Source organism: Symphalangus syndactylus, chromosome 9 (assembly GCF_028878055.3).
Source record: "Symphalangus syndactylus isolate Jambi chromosome 9, NHGRI_mSymSyn1-v2.1_pri, whole genome shotgun sequence".
Taxonomy (NCBI): domain Eukaryota; kingdom Metazoa; phylum Chordata; class Mammalia; order Primates; family Hylobatidae; genus Symphalangus; species Symphalangus syndactylus.
Window position 1 is genome coordinate 26,745,774 of NC_072431.2, and position 23,773 is coordinate 26,769,546.

The following is a 23,773-nucleotide window of genomic DNA, read 5'->3' on the forward strand; positions in this document are numbered from 1 at the left end:
TTTATCTGCTCAACAGCAACTCCAAGCTTCTGCCTCCTCACAGCTTCTAACAGCTATGATTCTACTCTCTGTTACTATGAATTTGAATATTTTATATACCTTACAGTAAGTGGAATCATGCAGTATTTGTCCTTCTGTGACTGGCTTATTTCACTTAGCTTAATATCCTCCAGGTTCATCCATGTTGCCACATATAGCAGAGTTTCCTTTTTTTGGTTAAATAATATTCAATTATATCTATATACCACATATTTATATACTATATATCTATATGCTGCATTTAAATATACTGCATATCTATATACTGCACATCTACATATACACATTGATATATATAGAGATTTATATGTATATATTACATTATATCCGTATATAGATATACTATATATTTACATATACTACATACAGATGTAGTATATCTATATAATGCATTTTATCCGTTCACTAATGGATGGACATTTAAGTTTTTCTCATGTGTTAGTTGTTGTGAATAAAGCTCTAATGAGCAGATATATCTCTGAGATCCCAATTTTGATTATCTTGATTATACACGTGCTCTTTCACTTATGAGGGGGCTATGTCCCAAGAAACCCATCTGTATTAGTCAGGGTTCTCCAGAGGGACAGAACTAACAGGATAGATTATATGAAGGGGATTTTATTAAGGAGTATTGACTCACATGATCACAAGGTGAAGTCGTCTTCACCTTGTGGTCGTCTACAAGCTCAGGAGCAAGGAAATTAGTCTGAGTCCCAAATCCTCAAAAGTAGGGAGGCCGACAGTGCAGCCTTTGGTAAGTGACCGAGGGCCCGAGATCCCCTGGCAAACCACTGGTGTAAATCAAAGAGTCCAAAAGCTGAGGAACTTGGAGTCCGATGTTTGAGGGCAGGAAGCACCCACCACGGGAGAATGATGAAGGCTGGAAGACTCAACAAGTCAAGTTCTTCTATGTTCTTCTGCCTGCTTTTATTGTAGCTGAACTGGCAGCTAATTAGATGGTGCCCACCCAGATTGAGGGGGTCTGCCTCTTTCAGTCCACTGACTCAAATGTTAATCTCCTTTGGCAACATCCTCACAGACACACCCAGGAACAATACTTTGCATCCTTGAATCCAATCAAGTTGACACTCAATATTAACTATCACACCATCTTAATTCAAAAATAGCATAAGTCAAAAATATATTTCATGCCTCAATAAATCCATTGTACAGTAAAAAGCTGTAAGTTTGACCATCATAAGTCCAGGTACTCCTTGATATATGATGGGGTTAGGTGCCAACACATTCATCATGAAGTCAAAATATTGTAAATGGAACCATCATAAGTCAAGAATTATTAGTATGCTAAGAAGTGGGATTGTTAAACCCTATGGTAGATTTTTATTTTTTACTTTTTTTTTTTTTTTTTTTTTTTGAGACGGAGTCTCGCTCTGTCGCCCAGGCTGGAGTGCAGTGGCGCAATCTCGGCTCACTGCAAGCTCCGCCTTCCGGGTTCACGCCATTCTCCTGCCTCAGCCTCTCCGAGTAGCTGGGACTACAGGCGCCCGCCACCACGCCCGGCTAATTTTTTGTATTTTTAGTAGAGACGGGGTTTCACCGTGGTCTCGATCTCCTGACCTCGTGATCCGCCCGCCTCGGCCTCCCAAAGTGCTGGGATTACAAGCGTGAGCCACTTTTCTGTGGAAACGTTATACTATGTCCTATAGGGACTGAATCAGTTTCCATTTTCACAAACATTGTACAAGTGTTCTAATTAATCCACATTCTCACCCCACTTGTCTTTTTTATAATAGCCATACTAACAGGTGTAAGGCAATATATCTTCTTTTTCATAAAAACAAGGACAGTTTTGAGTTTTGATTTGAATGTACATAAAAATTAATGCTATTTTACCTATTTTTATACATCTATTAGCCAATTATGTAACATCTTTGGAAAAAATGTTGGAGTCCTTTGCTCATTATTTAATTTAGGCATTTGTGGAGTTCTTTTTGTTTGTTTTTGTTATCCTTTTGCTACTGAAGTGTAAGGAGTTCCTTGTATATTTGGGATATTAATCCCTCACTAGATATATGATTTGCAACTATTTTCTCCTATTCTGTAGGTTTCTTTCACTGTCACTTCTTTCCTTTTCTGTACAGAACCTTTTGTAATGTGATGGAGTCACACTTCATTAATCTTGCTTTTGTTGCTTATGATTTTGGTGTCATATCTAGGAAAATGTCAAATCCAATGCCATGAAGTTTTCCCACTATGTTTTCTTCTAGAAGTTTTGCAGTTCCAGGTCTCACATTTAAGTCTTTAATCCCTATGTGTTGCTTTTTGTGTATAGTGTAAATTAAGGGTCCAGCTTCGTTTGCATGTGTGTGATTAGCCAGTTATCATAGTACCATTTGTTGAAGAGACTATTCTTTTCCATTGCTCATTTTTGTCACTTTCATTGAAGATCAGTTGACTGTTTGTGTATGGGTGTGTTTCTGGGCTCTCTATTCTGTTCCATTGGTCTATGTGTGTGTTTTATGCCAGTACCATACTATTTTGATTACAATAATTTGATAAAATGATTTGAAATCAAGAAGTATTATGCTTCCAGCTTTGTTCTTTCTCAAAATTGCTTTGGCTATTTAGGTCTTCTGTAGTTTCATATGAATATTATAATTGATTTTTCTATTACTGTAAAATATGCCATTGGAATTTTGATAGTGATTGTGTTAAATCTGTAGATTTCTTTGGGTAGAATTGACATTTTTACAATATTAATTCTTTCAGTCTATTAATATGAGATGTCTGTTTGTTCCTTCTTTAATTTATTTCATGAATAGTTTGTAGTTTTCAGTGTATAAATGTTTCTCCTCTTTGGCCAAGATTATTCCTAATAGCCATACACAATTCTATTCTACTCAAGCTATTTGAGTTGTTTTTCACCTAATTGTAAAATATACCTTTTTTCAAATAAAAATAAAATTTATTGTAATGTTTGTTATGATTTTCCTGTTGCATAATGTAACAAATATATATAATAATTATAAAATACTTCCATTTGCTATTAAAATCTTAAGTGAGGTATAATATGTAAAAGAAGTCCTCAGTGTGCAATGCAAATCAGTTTGATACATTTGCATATCCATGTAAACTGAGTCAAACCACATTAGAAACTGCTAAGCAACTTAGGAAGTTGTTGAAACTCTATTCTCCTAAATTAATTGCCTTAGCCTCAAATTAGTATTTTGAACATGTTCAAAACAACTCAAGAACCATTTACATTTTAACTTATTTACACTATACCCACCTTATTTACTATTGTTGTCATATATTTTGCTTCAACATACCTATAAACATTGCAATGTTGTATCATTTCTTCTTTCAAAAGTTGTATTCATGTTTACCAAACTATTTTCTTTTCTGATACTTTCTTCTTACTTTTCTCTGTTTCCATCTATGGTTGTTTTCCTTCAGCTTGTTAAGCTTCCTTTATTATTTATTATAGTGCAACTGATAAGACAAATTACCTTGCTCTTTGTTGGTCTGATAATTTATTTTTTATTGCTCTCATTTTAGAAGGACAAAGAAGTAATTAAAGTAATAAACATTTAGAAATAGAGAAATTCACAAAGTTAAAATGTAATGTAGAATTTAATTTTTTAAGCCTTTGATTATGCAAATAATAAAAACAATTAATTGGGCTGATTAACTATATTATATTTTCTACTTTTCTTCCTATAAGGAACACACTTTTTAAATAGGCTCAAGGAATATGAAAAAATGTGTTTTCTATTATAATCATTACATTTTCAAGAATATAAATAACTCACCCTGTTTTTCTAAAGAGAATTACAGGAAGGTTAATTATGAATAATAAGACTTTTATTTAAGATACATCATATGCCAAATAAAAATAAAGTTATATTTACCCCTGTTGTTGACTGAATGTTTGTTTACCTGCAATATTCATATGTTGTTTTTCACCAAAATGGTGCTACTTAGGGGTGAAAGCTTTGGGAGATAATTAGGTTTAGACGAAGTCCTAAGAGTGGGGCCTCCATGATGAGACTTCTGTCCTTATAGGAGGAAAAAAGACCACAGGTCTCTAGCTCTCTCCACAGTGTGAAAACATAGTAAAAATGTGGCCATCGGCAAGCCAAGGAGAGGGCTATTCCCAGGAAGTGAACCTGTTGGCACCTTAATTTTGGAATTTTTAGCCTCCAGAACTATGAGAAATAAATGCCTTTTGTTTAAGCCAGCTAGTCTATGGTGTTTTGTTATAGCAGCCCAAGCTGAGTGAAACGGATTTTGGTAACAAGAGTAGGTGCTGCTTTAATAAATATCTAAACATGTGGAAGTGACTTTGAAATTGGGTTTGGGTAGAGACTGGAGAAGTTTTGAGGTGCACGCTGGAACAGGGACATTAAGGTTGGTTCTGGTGAGGGCCCACAGATAAAAGAAGAGAGCTGTAGAGAAAGGATCTGTCTTCTTAGATAATAGAGAAATAATTATAAATAGAATGTTAATAGAAATATGGACAGTGCAGTCAATTCTGTGGAGGTCTCAGATGGAAATGAGGAAAACGTTATTGGACAATAGAAGAAGGTGATCCTTGTTATAAACTGCCAAAGAACTTGCTGAATTATGTTCTCATGTGTTGTGAAAAGCAGAACTGGTAAGTGGTAAAATTGGATTATTTAACTAAGGAGATTCCTAAGAAGGTGTTGAAGGAGTGGCTTACTTCTATCTGATGGCTTATAGTAAAATGCAAGCAATGACTTGAACAAGGAATTGTTAAGAAAAAAAAACCAAGAAGTTAAAATTTTGAAAAATGTTCAGACTATCCATATTGCAAAAAATTAAAAAGCTTGTTCTAAGAGCTCTCTAAGGATGTAAGATTAGTATGGGTGTTTACCACAGATCTACCCAGCCATTCCACAGTAATGCTGCCAGTTTGAACTGAAGAGGGTAAAGACGGGACCAAATGAAGGAAGTTTGTTGGACTTCTTAGATCCTACAAGAGTGAGTTATAGAGCCATTTGACTGTGAATGTGTGTTATTCTTAAAGACAAGGGAAGAATGACCTCAAAGATTACTCAGAGATCACCAGGGCTCTCTTTCAGTTTGAAAAGCCAGGAAAGGGGTGGGTTCACCTTAGTTTCAACAGTTCAGGTGGCAGCTATGTGGAACCTTGGGTGCAGGTTCTTGGGAAAGTGATCTACTCTCAGCAGACCTTAGGAGGCGGAAATGCTACCCAAATGAATCGAGAAGGCAGGTACACCTCCCCAGGTGGTCCGGAAGAAAGGGCATAAAACCAAAGAGAATTATTTTTAAGCCCTTTAGATCTAATAGTATTTGCTTAGGTAGGTTTGGGATTTGATTGGAACCCATCATCTCTTTCTTCTTTCCATTTTTTTTCCTCTAGAATGAGAATGTCAGTCCTATGCCTGTCTCACCAGTGTATTTTGGGAAACACATGACTTATTTAATTTCACAGGCTTACAGCTGTAAAGAAAGTTTGTCTCAGGATTAAGCATATCTGATTTAGATGATATTTTAGTGAAACTTTGCACTTTAGACTTTAGATTTGATGCTGGATCTAGTTAAGACTTTTGGACCCGTTTGGATGAAATGATTATATTTTGCATATAAGCAGGACATGGATGTGATGTAGGGAAGGGCAGCAGTGGCTGATGCTGTGGGCTGTTTGTGCTTCCCCCAACACTCATATATTGAAGCCCTAACCCTCAACATGATAGTGTTTAGCAATGATGCCCTTAGGGGATAATTTAATTTAGATGAAGTCTTGAGGGTGGAGCTCCATGATTGAACTAGTGTCCTTATAAGATCTCTCTCTCTCTCTCTCTCTGTCTCTTTCTCCTTCTCTCCACTTATGATAAACGTTCCCACTGGCAATCCATGAAGAAGGCCCTCACCAGGAACTAAATTACTGGTGTTTTGATCATAGACATTAGAGCCTTCAGAATAAATGGCTTAGGCCATTTTTCAGCAACTCAGTTTATGGTATTTTGTTATAGTACCAAAAAGTGATTAAGAAAATCTCCTGTGGTTATAATACATATGTTAATTAGCTAGATTTAGTCAATCCAAAATGTATATATACTTTAAAACATAATATTTTGTATGATAAATACATATATAATTTAATCCATAAATTTAAAAATAATAAAAAGCATGATTCAGACTAGAAGAACAGAAATTCAAAGAGATGTAGTACAAGGAGAACAATAAAACATCACCATAATATATGTTGAAAAGGAATTTTGTAATATTTAACATGCATTCCTGGCAAAAACAACTCAGAAAAATTGTCATAAATGTATACTTTCATTTACATTTCCACAAATATATGAATAAACAAATAAACTTGAATATATAGATGAGCTATGCAAATTCTTTGAAAACAAATGATCAATTCTGACATAAAAAACAGAAAATCAAAGTATGTTAAAATTATTTTATACATTAAATCTATTGCAAATATATATATGCATGTGTATATATATATATCTATATCTTCCCACAAAAAAATCAGGTCCACATATATTTTCACTGGTGAATTATTTTAAAGATTTGATGATGAAAGATAAATTGTAGTCAAACTCTTACACAGAATAAAAAAGAGAAACCATTTTCCAAATCATTTTAGGAGTATAGAAAACCGTTGATACTAAAAATTGGCAAGAATCTTTTAAGAAAGAAAAATAATATTCCAATTTATTTCATTAAAACAACATTGTAAACTTAAGGCATATAAATATATTCTATCTATCTATCCATATGTCTACTTATCTAATAGGATCCAACAATTCCCTGCAATATAATTTTTTTAATAAGTAAATATATTCATCACATTAAAACAATAAAAAAGTGCATGATCATCACAGGAGAAGCTAAAATGCATTTGAATAAATTCAACATGGATTCATATTTTTAAAATCTAACAAGCTATGAAATAAAAGTAATGTATTCAATCTGTAGGTTATCTAAAAGAAGCCATTACCATCAGTTTAAGGATGAAATTATGAAAACATTCCTATTTTGATTGAGAAACACACAAAAATGCCTTTTGTCACTATTTCTATTCAAAATTATCTTTAAGGTACTGTAAACCAGATTGCTATTCAAAAATTAATTGTATTTTTTTATACCAGCAACAAACAAACCAACTGAATTTTTTTAAATCACATTAACAAAAGCAGTTGATAATATCATCTCAAGTAGGTGAAAAATATAAAACCTTTGATGTAAAATATCCACATATCATGAGGAGATATTTAAGAAGAAACACATAAACAAAGGAAAAATCACGTTATGGGTTGGTAGAACAAAATTGTACAAATAAAAATGTATGCCAAATGAAATTTTTGATTCCAATAAAAATTCTTGGCTGGTTCTCTTGTGGAAATTGAGAAATTGGCTAGAAAGTTTTTGTGGAAATGCCAAGGCTAAAAATGCCAATGGCAATTTTGATGAAGAGCAACCAAGCTAGAGTACTTGTACTACCAGATATTAAGATCTATTATAGAGGAAGATTAATTATAGAGTGTGATATTGGTACAAGAATTGACAAATAGACCAGTCAAACAGAAACTTCAAATACTGATTGTTACTGCTGTGCTGTGAGCAAAGAACGAACCCTCTATGAAGTCTCAGTAGGCTACTATGATATCCATGGAAAAAAAATCAGAAATTGACCCCTACTTCTCACAGTACACAAGGATTAGTTCCAGATAGCCTGTAAATGTAAATATCTGAAACATCATTTCAAAAAGTAAAAAAGTCATAGAATATTTTCTCAATATAAAGGAAATATTTTCTTAAACAAGACAGAAGGCATTAGACATATAGAAAAATATAATAATAGGATTACATGGGAATCAAGAACATCTCTTTATGAAATGACACCAAATTAAGGACTAATAAAATAAGCATACGATCACATGTAAAAATTTAAAAAATATCTATATATTTAGAGTGAAACAATACTTTTACTATATGTCTATTACTAAGATTCATTTATCTATATTTTTATTTTTAGATTCAATGCAATTCCAATCAAAGTCAAGTTTTTTGGTGAAACATTTAAGATTTATTAAATAGGATAACAATGGTCTTTAAAAAGCCACAGTAAGACACCATGGAAGAAAAATATGTCATGGTGGCTAACACTATCAGATAATTTGATTACTTTAATGATAAGAGAACATAATATTGGCATAGTAATTCAAAGAAAATGGAACAGAAACCAGAGGCCATAAACAGACCAAAGATGATATGTTCAATCTCTGACATGAAAGGTAAACATCAATCAGTAGTATTTAGACTTTTGATCAACTTTATGGAAAAGCACTGACAAGTATTTTAGAAGGATTTATTTAATAAAACTGCAAAAGGTAAAACCCTAAAGGAAAATGTAGATGAAATTGAAAATGTTAAGAATTTTCATGTATCCAAAGATATAAGATACTAAACAAAACTAAGTAAAAATGAAATCAATGACCTAAGAAAATATTTTCTGAAAAAAATATTAATATTCAGAATATATTCAAAATACTTACCTATCAAGGAAAATAAGCAAATATATATTTTATTGAATGTAAGCTTCAAAGGGCAAAGATTTTTATCAATGTTTTCACCACTATTTTCCCAAAACCTAAAACTGTATCTTACATATAGAATTTGCTCGATAAATATTTTGTTCAACAAAATAATTATAAATATCAACTGAAATAATAATCAAGGGAAGCAAATTGAATCCAAACTGAAACACCCTCTTTATAACAAGAAGTCTACCAATAATTTAAAAAGACTGAAAATACCAAGTGTTTGAAAAGTAGGAAAGAAACAGAAATAATATTCACAGGTAGGAGAATAAATACAAAAATAAGTGCACTGTGAGAACAATTAATTATTATATAATACACTTGAATATATATATTATTTGTACAATGTAGAAATTTCATTTATATTTGTATATCTATAACTATATATAGCTATATTCCATAGCTACTAATTTAAAGTCTGTATTGCTAACAAATATTCTCTTGTATAAATATACTATCAATTTATTTTTGTGCTGTTGATGGATACTTGGGTTTTACAGATTTTTTAACATTTAAAATATCTTTTTTTGAAAATTCATAATGTCACCTGAAAAATAAGTTTTAGTAAGGATTAACACAGAAATGGTTGTTGACAAATAGAGCTTTCTGGAACACAAAGCAAAATTGTGCTTATACTTTACCCTGGGGTGGGGGAATCAAAAATAAGTCACTTTGCTTACATGAAATAATATAAATTCCTTAAGATAATATTCATATTACCTTGTAATATGGTGCTATACTATCTTTTAAATAACATTTCCCACTCTGCACCACCCAAGATGTATAATTTTTAAGTACCATAAAACTACTTACCTTTTCCTTTGCAAAGCTTGAATGTTCGCACCTCTGTGCTTTTGCTGAAACTGTTATCATTGTCTCACATAGTATTTCTAAACTACTGAGACCTGAAAACATAGTCTCTCTTTTTCTGTAGTATAACATTTTTCTATACTTATAGTTTAAAACCTATTTAATAATGCCTTATAATTCAATTATATGTTTTTGTTTTCATTACTTGATTTTACATAGTTCAAGGCTTCCAACACATCTTGTAAATCTGGTATACACTGCAATGTCTGTAATAGGACCTTAATAAAAGACAACCAAAATATTATTTTAAAATTGAGTTATAGTGTGATACAATGAATGAGAAATTTTATTTTGTATTGCTGAATATTTACTACTGTATCAAGTTAATAAAATGGCCATATTTTATTCCTGAAACTGGAACACACAGGCAATATAAGTTCCACCAATAAATATTATTTCAGTAAGTTGGTGAAGAATTGAAATGCATATTGTTCTTTAAATATTGTCTTAAAATTATTATAATATGTTACCATTTCACAAATATATTAGAAAAATAAGATATATTTGTTGTTCTAAGTTTAATATAGCAAAGATTTGAATATATATTTTCAAACAGTCATTAACATTTAAAGGCTAGTCAAGTATTTTTCCAGAAGACACCGATTAAATGGTAATGCTAGAAGCTAACTAAATGGAGTCCAGTTATAAATGTAATTAAGGATATATGACTAAGAATTTTTGTTCATTTAGAACAAAGGGTTTCACCAGGTTTCACCATCTGATAAGTCAACTGTTTTCTTTTTCGTCCTCCTGCAACCCTATTTTGTCTTCTCTCTTTTAATTACCAGTAGTATTCTAAAGCAAATGTGCTAATTTTACTTTTTCCCTGTGTATCTGAATTCGTGGAATTCCTCTTTGGATATTATTTTCTATTTTAAGGAATTACAAAGTCCATCATCAGAAAAAGGTAATAATTACCTGCTCAAGGTAACTATTTTTATAATTTTATTTTGTGTAACTAATCTCTTTAAACAACTCTTAATTATTCATAAAACTATTTTCATATCTAGTAGAATTTGAAAGCAATAGAGGTTTTGATCACTTTCCTACATTTGACTCAGAACTTTTAAACGTATTTTTTTTTTAAGGTTTTCAGAAACTGTTGTTATACCGTAAGGTCTTTGCTTTGGGAAACCGAAGAAGTGTTTGAAATTTTAAGTGGTACTTTTATAATAAAAGTTTCAGGGGAGGAAATAGCATGGCATAGAAATATATACATAGGAGAACTGTATATATCCCTGTCTCCATAAAACACTTTCTGAAAAATTAACATAAGAAACAAAATGTAAGTTCTGAAAATTCTAATTTAATATCTGGCCCCTTGGGCTACCAAAATGTTTCCAGTAGCAATAGCAGAAATAAGATCTGATTGAATCTCAGAGCTATTTAACTGTAATGGCTGTCTTTGGCCTCTTGGAAACTGATTGTTTTAAAGATATACATTGACAAAAATTTTGTTGTAGTTTATGAACCATTCTTGTTATTTTGCATAAGAATACAAAGTTCATAAATTATGTCCCCAAGGAACATAATGGAATCCAACCTATAAAATAGAAAATAAATGGCATTTTGTGCCACATCCAAAATTTCTGTCTGGATAATATGTACTGCAATGGAAGTTCATCAGTCATAAGACACTTCAAGTTAGAAAATTCAAACAAATTACTTAAAACAAAAACCAATATGATACTATTTTGTACATTTTACTTTGAATTTCCATACTGAATACGTAACTTGGATGTGGAGGGTTGTCTAAATTTGTCTTTAGGTATTGATCAGATTAAACTAAATATTATTGAAAGGTTAAAAAATAACAGCTGGGATAATATTTTTTCGGGAGTTATGTTGTCAAGTGTTCATATGATATTGGAATTGAAACTGCAAATTCCATACTTTCTAACAAAAATTGATTTATTATTGGATTAATATTAGCTTATATTGACATAGCTAATATTAAATGAATATCAATATTGAATTAAATGACTATTAATATTGAATGATGAATCTGACAGAAACATGCAACATTTGTCTTTTGCTTTGTTTTGTATTGTATTTACAAATACAATACAATGCAACTTTAAGCAAGTTGACATGTAACAAAATCATTTTTTCATCAGCTTTTGTATTTAAAATATAAAACAAAGCAAAAGACAAATGTTGCATGTCCCCACTCGTATGTGAGACCTATAAACTAAATAAATAAATAAATAAAAACAAGGAACTCATATAGATAGAGAGTAGAATGATAGTTACGAGAAGCTAAAGAGAGTACTGGACTAAAGAGGGAATGTTTTAATGGGTACAAAAATGCAGTTAGATCATAAGAATAAGATCCAGTGTTTAGTAGCACAATTGGACAACTATAGCTAACAATAATTCATTGTATATTTCAACCTAAATAAAATAATAGAATATTTCTAACATAACAAAATGATAAATGTGTGAGGTAATGGATATCCCAATTATCCTATTTTGATTGTTACACATCGTATGCTTATATCATAATACACATACACCTATAAATATGTACAACTATTCTGTATCCTTAATAATTAAAAATAAAAAATAATTTTTGAATTATTCTTATATATTGCATGTATATATATAAAAATTGTAACACAGCCAAAACTAGGTAGACTTTTACAATATCATTTTGTAAGCTAATGCTGCCAGATAGTTAATTAATATTCCAGGCAATTACAGTGAACCAGTTCTTTTGATGACATCAAATTTTTTGACTATGGGTAGTGGCAGTTTTATGATAATTATATTATTAACAATATAAATAAGCAATACAAAATGTAATAGATAAATTTTAAAATCCAAATTTCTCTTGTGTAATCAGTTATCTGCACAATATTTAAAGCAGATCTGGTTCAATTCAATGCTTTCAAATATGTTAAACTGAATATATTCTTTAAACATGAGTATTTATTTAAGAAAACTGTTTTTAAAGTTTTGCATTTTAAATTATTGTTCCAAAGGCTAGAATATATGCATAGTTTAGTTGAAACCTGAATGAATTAAGATAAAAACTTCTGGGATTATTTCAGACAGAAAGAAGAAAAAAAAAACCAAGGCCTAGAAATAAATAGAGATACAGCTAGGGATAAACAGATTGATGTTTTTAGAAAATACAATTGTTGCATAAGCAATTCTTTGTAATGTCCAAATTTTATTTAATAAAATGATCATATGCTATCATTGTTGCAAATTGTGTGTCATACCTATAACAACATACGTTTTAGACTTTTTTTTCCAAATTTTACTTAAATATAGAATAATGAATAAAGTTTGGTGAATAATGTTGTACATTAATCTTTCCAGATAAGCCTGATTTTCTTTTAGAATGAACCTAGTGTATGGTTACATGTTTTAATTTTAATGTTTTCAATCCACATTGCCAAATTGTATAATGCTCATTAGAGAATATTTAAATGTTCAGGTCCTTCTAATTATATTGGTAATTATTATATATAATCACTACTGACATGTGTATGTATATGATTGTGTGTACGAATACATATATATACACACTATATATGTACTGCATCAGTGTCTATATCTACATTTAAAATATAATACATAGGAAAGCTTTGTAAAGTAATGACAATTCTACACAGTGCTGACAAGGGGGTAAAGATATAATGGGACACAAACATTTTAGAAACTATTGTAATAACTACTTTAAATGAAAGTTGAAAAAAACTTATGATTCTGAAATCTCACTGGTTTGTGTATGTGTGTATCTTCTACAAGAAATATATGTATACAAGTTGACAAAAACAAAGCATGAATTAATTAATAACATTGATTGTGAGAGTAATCAACTGGAAATTATGTAAATAATTTTCAAAAGAAGAAAAATGAAGAAATAAAGGCATGAGCATATACTATAAAGCACAAACTTCATTTCTATCAAAAGTACCGTAATGTCATCAGTAGGTTCTTGGAACTGCATCATTAAGCAAGATGACACGTAACAAAATCATTTTTTCATCACTATTATTGCTAAACAATGTTGAACTAAATGACGTTATTGGAGGGCCTGCTGTACACTGTTTAGCTTAAAGTTCATCTTTCTAAGAAAATATAGAGGACATTAAGAGAGGACTTAATGTACAACTTGCTGAAATCTACATGAAGCAGTATTAATCTATCAGAGTATAAAATATTCAAATTAATGCCATATATTATCTAGGAACCATTCACATATTATTAATATATTTACAACTATTGGAAGTAATAGGATCAAAATTCAAGATATTTGTTTCACTAGGGACAGGTAGGTGGGAAGCACGATGTATATTCATTGGGAATTCAAATACATTTGTAAAAATCAGTCCTTCCTTAAGCTTTGTGGTAGGGGCTCATGTTTTCATCATAATGTTTTAATACTTTGTACACTTAAATATTTTAATTCGTTTTTAAAAATACATTTTTAGCAATCAATGCTATATACTATATAAATACACCTATCAACTATTCTCAACAAGGTTGCCAGAAACACCCAGTTTGCCAAAAACACCTGGTTAATCTCAACACCTTGTTGAGATTAGTTGATGGGCATATTTATTTCTGGGCAACCTATTCTATCTCACTGGTTTATGTGTCTTTGTTGATGCCAGAAACATACTATTGTAATTACTATAGTTGTGTAATACATTTTGAAATTACAAAGTGTGATGCCTCCAACTTTGTGTGTGTATGTGTTTCTACATAAATTCCAAAATTGTTTTTTTCATTATGATAACAATGATAACAAATGCCGTTGGGATTTTGATAAGGACTACATTGAATCTGTACACTGCTTTGGGTAGTATTCACATCTGAAAAATATTAATTATTCTAATCCATATACATGGGATATCTTTCCATTTTTGTGTTTTTTAATTTGCTTGATCAATGTTACATAGTTTTAAGTGTACAAATCTTTCACCTCTTTGGTTAAGTTTATCTCTAAGTATTTCATTCTTTTTCTTGCTTTGGCAATGGGATTTTTTTTTTACTTTTCTTTTAGATAGTTTGTTGTTAGTATATAGAAACTAAACACAAATTCTAAGGTTATTTTATTGTTCTGTTGTGTGAAAGACATATGCATGGCCAATAGGTATATGAAAAGATGTTCAACACCACTAATTATTAGAAAAATGCAAATCAAAACCACAATGAGATATCACCTCATACCTATTAGAATGGCTGTTATTATTATTCTTGAAATAAATAAATCTTTGTGAGTATATATATGGGGAAATTAAAACCTTAGGAACATTCATTTTGTAGCAATGTAAAATGTTAGCGTTACTATGGAAATCAGTTTGTTGTTTCCTCAAAAAGTTCAAAATAAAACTACCATATGACCCAGCAATCCCACTTCTAGGTGTATACCTGCACCCCCATATTCAGTGTGGCATTATAGACAATAGCAAAGATATGGAAATGACTTAAATGTCCCTTGACAGATGAATGTATACAGAACATGTGATACATACATACAAAGAACTATTATTCAACCTTTAAAACAGTAAATCTGGTCATATGCAACAACACAGAAGAACCTGAAGGACATTATGCTAAGTGAAATAAGCCAGTCGCAGAAAGCAAATACTGAATTATTTCATTTATATGAAGCATCAAAAATAGTTAAGCCCATGTGGATGCCAGAGGCTAGAGGAGGGAGAAATGAGCAGTTGCGTATTAATAGGTACAAAATTTCAGTTACGGAAGGTAAATATGGTTCTAGAAATCTGCTGTACAATGTTGTGCCTATAGTTAATAATACTTAAAATATTTATTAGGAGGCTAGATCTCATGTTAAGTGCATATACCACAATTAAAATGTCATAAATGTAGCATGTATTACTTTATTAATATTTAAAAGAATTGCTTGAGAAATTAAATCAATAAGAAAAAATGTATTACTAAAGATAAAAACATTGATGATATAATACTTGTGAATTTCGAGGTGTTTAAGCATTATTTTTAATATATAAAGAACATTGAATTTGTCAAATTCATATTTATATTTGAAAGTAGCACATTTCTTGCTGAACAAATGAAATAAAGTATTAGTAAGTACGCACAGGAAATGAATAAGCTATATATATTAGTAGGCTTGATCTAATAGGTAAATTATTAATTCTATATTTCAGTAATATAGATTTTTCATTTTTTCCTAATACCTATGCAATATTCACAACAATGATCATATATGGGGCAATAAAGATTGTGTCCACAAATCACAGAAAGCAAATTTTCTTAGTCTATATTTTCTAAATGCAATGAATGCAATAAGAAAATAATGTTGAAATACTAAAAAAAGATAAGCTGCTTATTTAATTTAATGACAAGCACTTCCAAATAACTCATGTGCACATGAATGAATCTTATGCAGTGTCATAATAAGTTGTAAAAATTATAGGCCTAAACCTGTATAAAGAAACAAATAGAATTTAAGTTTATTTCTTTTTCATGTGAAAGTATTGAGTATGTGAACAAGGAAAGGCTACTTTCAGAAATATTAGTGAGTTCAGGCTAACAGCGTCTGTGCTATTTTTTGCTTGTGTAGGAAAGTTATATTGATCAGGATTGGATATGACACAAAAGCCTCTGCTCATACTCCAGTGGCCAGAACTAGTCACAAGTTCACTCCTGAATGCAAAAAAAAAAAAAAAAAAAAGGCTGTGAAGGCAGTTCCTGGTTGACTGCCCCTTCCAGCATAGACTCCACCTGTGAAAACAGGGCCCACATTTATCTTGGTAAACTGGATCTTCTTCTTTTCAAAAGACATTGAAATGATTACACATAAAAATTTCTGTGTGACCCCATTTCTGTTCTGTGGGCATTAAAAAACTTGTCGGCCAGGCACGGTGGCTCACGCCTGTGATCCCAGCACTTTGGGAAGCCAAGGCGGGCAGATCACGAGGTCAGGAGATCCAGACTATCCTGGCTAACATGGTGAAACCTGTCTCTACTAAAAAATACAAAAAATTAGCTGGGCGTGGTGGCGGGCGCCTGTAGTCCCAGCTACTCGGGAGGCTGAGGCAGGAGAATGATGGCATGAACCCGGGAGGCGGAGCTTGCAGTGAGCCGAGATCGCGCCACTGCACTCCAGCCTGGGGGACAGAGCGAGACTCCGTCTCAAAAAAAAACAAAAACAAAAAACTTGTCATGCTAACTGTATTAGAAAACAAAGAAAGTTAAACTCAATATACTAGACATATATCAATCATTTAGAAGACTCAATCATTTAGAAGAAACAACAGAATAAGCATACATGTTGTGAGAGGACTTACTAAAACTAAAGTAAAATTAATGACAAACACAATAAAAAATTCAGATTTTCAACCTTCAGTTCTGAGATATGATGTTGTAGAACCAATTTTCCTTGTTCTTGACTAAATTTCGTTAATACCCTGGAAATAATTCAATAGACAATCATAAAAGGACTCTGAAAGGTGGACAGTTTTAGATGAACTGGCTAGGGGCCTCAAAACTGTAAGAAAGGACACATGTGAATTCCCTAGGTTTTATTTTTATCTTCAATACATATTTATGTGGGTGTTGGGAGCCCTCCAAACCTTGAGCAGCCAAACATAGACCAAAAATAAGAAAGAAATACAACAAAAAGAAAAGCCATATCCCTGTCCAACAGACCTAGGACAGGGAACTCCCACAGAGACTTGGCAGTGAGATCCATACCTAATGGTAGCAAAGACCAATAAATTTGCAAAAGACTGTACAGCATAATCTCATATTTAGGTAACGAACAAATTGTTTAATAAAAGTAAGGCATTTGTATATGATTCTATGGGTGTGTGTATGGGGGTATATAAAGAATAATAACTGCATAGAAACACGCTATATTATTAATGACTGTGTTTTGGTTGGCACTGGGAGAGGATACATGGACTTCAATACTTTGCTCTTTATAATTCTGTATTTTGGAAATTTCAACTATATGTACAGCTTGAGAAGGGTTACCTATACACAGGCAAAAAAGAAAGGGAATCTGTGATGTAGCTAATTAAGCTGGGTCAACCCCATGACAACAAATGGGAGGATAGATTATTTTTGGAACAAATATCATGTACTACACACTCTACTAAGTAGTACGTCTCATGATGAGAGTGTGGGGACAAGTACTCTTCCATTTTTATGATTACACAAACTCAAGGTTACCTGCTTCAAAGTATATAACATTGGACATATTATTACATTCCTCAGTTTTCAAATTCCTCATCTTATATTAAATACTTGCAATAATTATCTCATAGGATTATTGAGGGAATTAACAACTTAATATATGAACAGCTCTTAGACCTTTGCCTAGTATGTTATATATGCTCAATATCCACTGTTATTCTCTCTATTTGACAGATAAACTGCGGTGAGAGGGATTAAAAGCAATCACTTAAAGTCACACATTTACTAAACAGTGAAATTACGATTTGATACAGGTAGTCTGGCTCCAAACCTATAATTTTCATATTTATATTTGTGGTCTTCATCTTATATTCAATCACTTGGCAAAATAAGTTGCAAATAATGATCTCTGCAACTGAAAGATGGAATACAGTCTCAGAGAACAGAAGATAGGTATTTTTAATCATTCAAAGACAGAACATCAACACAGTCATATATTTTCAAAGGATGAGTGATATAAAATTGTAAGTGTTTGTATGAGGACCTGTGTCTGAATTACCATGTTAATGCAAATTATGCATTTTACAGTAATCATGGTGAGGCAGGTTTTAAAGAGTAAATACACACTAAGGTAGTTTTCAGCTAAATATCAACAATTATTTTATAACTATATTACACATTATAACCACTTAACAATTGTGGTATTAACTTCTCAAATGGGTGTGGAAGTATTTTTAAGGAACCTAAAACTTAAATATCTCAGGAAACTGGCATGAGGTGTTTGTCAATGAAGTGCAGTTCCCTGATGCAAGAGGGTAATCTGATGTTGGTGAGTGTCTTTTCCATCTGATGTTGGTGATTGTCTTTTCCATCTGATGTTGCTCTGGCTAGATGGTTAATAAATGCCTCCTATTACATTGTTTGCAAGAGCATCTGCTACATCAACAGATTCAATTTTAATTTAATGCTAATGAACATTTAACCTATTTTCTTAAATATAATTGTAACATTTCACCCCTTGTAAAAGTTTCTCTTAATTATTTGTAGTGTCATAAAATATAATAAATATTTCTGTTTCATAGGTATACTCTGTACCCAAATATTCTAACTGTTTATGTTTTTCAGTTGCTGTAAAATTGCTTCCTGAGATAAATTTTACACTTCTTTAAGAGAGTATACCTGTCTCTATTATGATTTCAACTTTAATTTTCTGCAAAGTATTTTATCTTGGTGAAAGAAAGAGTTTATCTGAATAGTTTATAATTCATTTATTCATTAATTTAAAACAATTCAGAAAAAGAGTAGGAGAACATATTACGAAAAGGTCTGACATGACTGCTTGCTCTTTGCATGTCTGTGTGTGTGTGTATGTGTGCATGCATGTAGCCATCTTCTGTTATGAAATGAAAATGGCTCCAAAGAGAGCTTTCATATATGAATGGAACATAAAGTTTAGTGCATTGCATCGTGTAAGGAACAACTACGTCATGTCCAACAGAAGTCATCTTCATTAATCTTTAATACGTTTGCTTTCTGAAAGAATAATTTTGTTGTTAATTATAACATTGACTTTGTTTTATTTTCCTTCTTGTCCATCTCGGATTCCATGGTGATAAATATCACGCTGCAAATTTGTTAACTTTTTGTAAAATTGTTTAGAATAAGACTGTTAAGAAACCAATAGTGAATCAATGTAAATATATGACTCTGTTGATTATGCACCTAGTAGTGAATGCACTGTTGGAAAAAATTATACAAAATGTCGGACTCTATTTCCATTTTATTTATTGTTTTTCCCTAGTGCTTACAATAAATAGCATCTGGTAAATAAAAAGCTTACCAAATTACTTGCTGAATCAGTGAGTAAATCCAAAACGTGTTTCATCTTTTATTTGCACCCTCTTAAAAATATCGGTAAGAATTGCAATTTCTTAAAGCCCACTTTCCTTTTCACTCTTTCAGGTAGCTTGATCTACACCCATGGTTTAATTACTCCTACACACCAAAGACACACAAATCTCTCTAATGCACATCCTTGACATCCACTTATTACATTACATTTTCACTTGCATATATTAAAATACTTATAAATTCATGTTGGAACTATAGCCATCTTTCTACTATCCCTCAGCTTTCTCCAGCCTAGCTCCTTTCCATGGTTCCCTATTTCAGTGTATGAACCTGTATCCAAGCCTACCCAAGCCAGAAATCTTAGAGTCACTCTGCAAAGTTTCTATACCTCTCCTTTCATGGAAATTTCCATCACTAAATGCTTAAATGCTGTGTTTTGTACATCTAAATTTTTCTGATTATTTGTTTCATCTCCACTGCCACCATATGGGGCTAAACAAACTTTCATAAAGATTGTATTTAAGATTTAAGTTTAATTTATAGAGAAATTGTGTGTGTGTGTGTGTGCACGCGTGTGTAAGTGTTCAGAGCTTTAATCAAGATTAGATAATATTGTGTCACTCTAAAAATTTCCCTTATGGCTTTTAGCATTCAATTTCCCTACCCTACCACCTAGGTAATGACCAAACTAACTTCTCTCACTATAGGTTAGTTTTGCTTGTTCTGAACTTCATATGAATAGAGAGTGTACTTGATTTTTCTCTGACTTGTTTCATTCAGCAAAATATTTTTGAAATTCATTCATGTTATGTTTACCAGTAGTCTATTCTTATGCTTCTGACTAATCTTACATTATATAAACATATGAAAATTTTTTAATCCTCTCAAATTTGTTGGGGTTTTAGATTATTTAGAATGCTTATCTATTATAAATAGAGTTGCTATGAATGTTTGTGCATAAGTTGTTTTCGTGACATATGATTTAATTTATTTTTGTTAAATATCTAGGACTGGAATTTCTGTTTTATATGTTAAACTGAGATTTACTTTTGTAAGAAACCACCACCCTTATTTCAGCTTTAGCTCATGAAGGAGTATTTGTCAAGGGAGTGGTCGTTTTCCTTTAAACAACTAGACAACCAAGGGAAAAGATGAAACAAAGGTTTTCAGACATTGTACAAGCAATGTAATGTGATTCCTGAGAAAAAAGAAACAAATTAGATGTACCCTACAATCGGGCCATCCTACTGCTATGGCAGAGCATAGGGTACGGACTCTCAAACTCTGACTCTTGCTGAGTTAAGGAGGCTGAGATGAGTTCAGGATGTTGGCTAGAATTTTCAGGACTGCAGAGAGAAAAGATTGGCATGGAGAGGGGACTACTTGCAGACGTGTTTCCATCTTAGGCTGCATTCAATGTGTTCATAAATGGAGTGAAACTTGACCAGGTTGGAAAAGCACCAAAGAAATGTAAGGCAAGCATTTCTAGAGCCCACGCCAGCCAGACTGGAAAGATCTCATACTATTCAGTACATCGACCAGACTTATCTGAAAGGTCTTACTCTAAAGCAGAGGCTGCTGTGTGCCTGTCCTAGCAATACTGGAAAGCAAGCATCAAATGGACAAGACTGGCTTGCTAAAATTTTAACTGAGTGCCAGAATAAAGTCCTATACTTTTTCAAGTGAAGCAATTGGTTGCTAATGAAGGAAAAAATACTGAAACAATCCTGTTTGTGTTTCTTTTTTCTTTTTCCTAAGAAAGGAAATATGATATAAAAAGTTAAGCCAATGAGAAATTATAGAAATCAAGTAAGTGTGAATGAACAACTGCCATTATTATACACAGGGCATTAAACACACATGGGAACCCAGGTACACATATGACAGATTTGAATTATTATTTAACAAAGGAAGCCTCTAAGAATCTCGATGGAGGCATTATAAATCCCTCATTTTACAGATAAGGGAACTTAGTAAAAATAAGTTAAATAATACCCAATGTCACTCACCTTGTGGAGTAAGAAAATCAAACTCATGTAACTTCAGAGCTCATTTAATCATTGCTTTTCAAAACTAGAAATCAATGTTTTTTATTTTTTATTAAATGAAAAATGATATTATTTTCTGCCAAATTAATTGACTTTGAAGAAAAGGAGTTATCTGAATAACTTTAACTGCTCTGATTAAATTGTTATTCAATTTACTCAAATCTTTCAGTGCTAGTCATACTTTAAGGACATATCCCTCAAAATGTATGGCTTTTAACAATGCTGTTGATGAATTTATTATGATTTGGTTAAAGAGGAGTCAAGAACGTTCCAAATACATGTGCCAACGGAACTGTGTATCAGATGTGATTCAAGAAGCTGAGGTAGACATTGTGAAAAAAAAATATGTCGATGGGTCATGTAAGAACAAGAAAATGATGTAAATTTTATTTTAAAAAAAATCTTATGTGAAAAATCTCCCTTAGGGAGCCAGGGACTTCAAGTCCTCAGGCTGCAAAATGCTGTAGGTTGTATTAATTATTATGCAATTTTTTTTCTAAAATTTGGCTCTTGCTTGAAATTTACATTAGAAATATGGAGAACCTACCAAATTTGAAGAGAGTAGAAAAATAAAATGATATGAAGATTGACATAAACAAATTAGAGGATTTGCAAATAGTTTTGTTCATGAGTCTTAAAATTTTGAACTTTCTAATTAAATTTTTTTATTGAATAAAGTATAGGATGTAAAAATAATGTACAAATGCTGTTGTTGCTTAATTTTAATTTAAATTAAAACTTAATTTGATTGAAAAATGACATTTCTTCTACTTTGGATTTCAGATCTCCCATTATTTAGACTAAATATGCCAGTTAGAAAACTTTGTGTGCGGGCAAAGTACTTGTTTCCTCCACTTTTTTCTTTAAAGCTTTTCATTCCATTTTTGTATTTCACTTCTCAACTCTGATGTAGCAGAAAACATAAAGTTAAATCTCCTTAGAGAGAGCATTAAGCACAGGTTTCTAACTTCACAGGCAGCAGGCTCCTAATTAAACCAATATTCTAATTCACCATTAAGAGAGCAAACTACATTTCAGGATGGCATGCTGAATCACTTCTCTAGACTCACCATGTGTAACTCTTTTTTCTTGCATTTCTAACCTATTGCTGACAACAATCCCATGAAAAAATGTCTAAACAAGTCCATGAACAAGTCATTTTATGATGTCTATGAAAAAATATCTTCCTCAAACCACCAGATTAGATACGGATTACATAGATACAGTTTCATAGGTTAAAAATGCAAATGTGGATAATAAAATTGTGCAGGTGTGAACTTGAGCATATGTGTCTTTAGGTGCGACTAGCCATTGGAAAGGAAAGGAAAGAGTATTCTCAATAATATTTAATATTTATCCAGTGTCTACTGTGTGCTAGATACTGTGAAGTGCTCTGTAACTATTATATCATTTAAACTTTCCACAACCCTATAACATAGACATTATCATTATCCTCATCTTACAGATAAGGAAACTGAGTTAAAATAAGTTAAATAATACCCAATGTCACTCACATTGTAGAGTAAGAAAATCAAACTCATATAACCTAACTTCAGAGCTCATTTGTTCACTGCATTTCAAAACTGGAGATCAATACTTTTTTTATTAATAGTTGATTGGCACTAGTTTTTCATACTCCTCCCATATTAATAGTAGGGAAAATAAATTCTCTATATACAATTTTGAATAAAATTAAACCTTAGAGACAATACCATATGGGGCAGATAAACCCTTTTAGTTTTTGTGGAAAATAATTACTCAGATTACAAATGTGGATGTGGAAAAGTTCTATATATTTGTCAGTGAATATCTGGCTAGTACTAAACTCAAAGACTTTGTAATAGCTAATTTGAATAAAATAGACAGGATAATAATATTTATAACATTATGTGTGCAACCCCATTTAGTTCAGAGAAGCCCTGACTCCAAATTAATAATCTCACTAGTTAGAAAACATTTCCTCCTTTTTACAAATTGAATTAGCTTGGGCAATTGGAAAAACTCAACAGCTATTTAACTCAACGGTTCACATTTGCTGGAGACAGAAAAAGACAAATACACACACACTATTGATATATTCTTTGCTTGAGTACCTAGATTCCACATAATCCTGGATTTTAAATACATGGTTTCATTTTTTAACAAAAGAAGGTCAAAATTTCTATTATACTGTCTGAAAAATGGAATGTAGAAATCGGAGCCGTGCTTAATATGAGACCACCAAAAAGTGATCTCCAGACTATATTTCTT

The 23,773-nt window shown here is 31.7% G+C and overlaps 1 long non-coding RNA gene across 1 annotated transcript in view; it reads left to right on the plus strand.

The window, feature by feature from the left end:
* Positions 1-23,773, plus strand: part of LOC134731408 (uncharacterized) — a 351,840-nt gene that overhangs the window by 180,640 nt on the left and 147,427 nt on the right. The gene's annotated exons all lie outside the window — the stretch shown is intronic.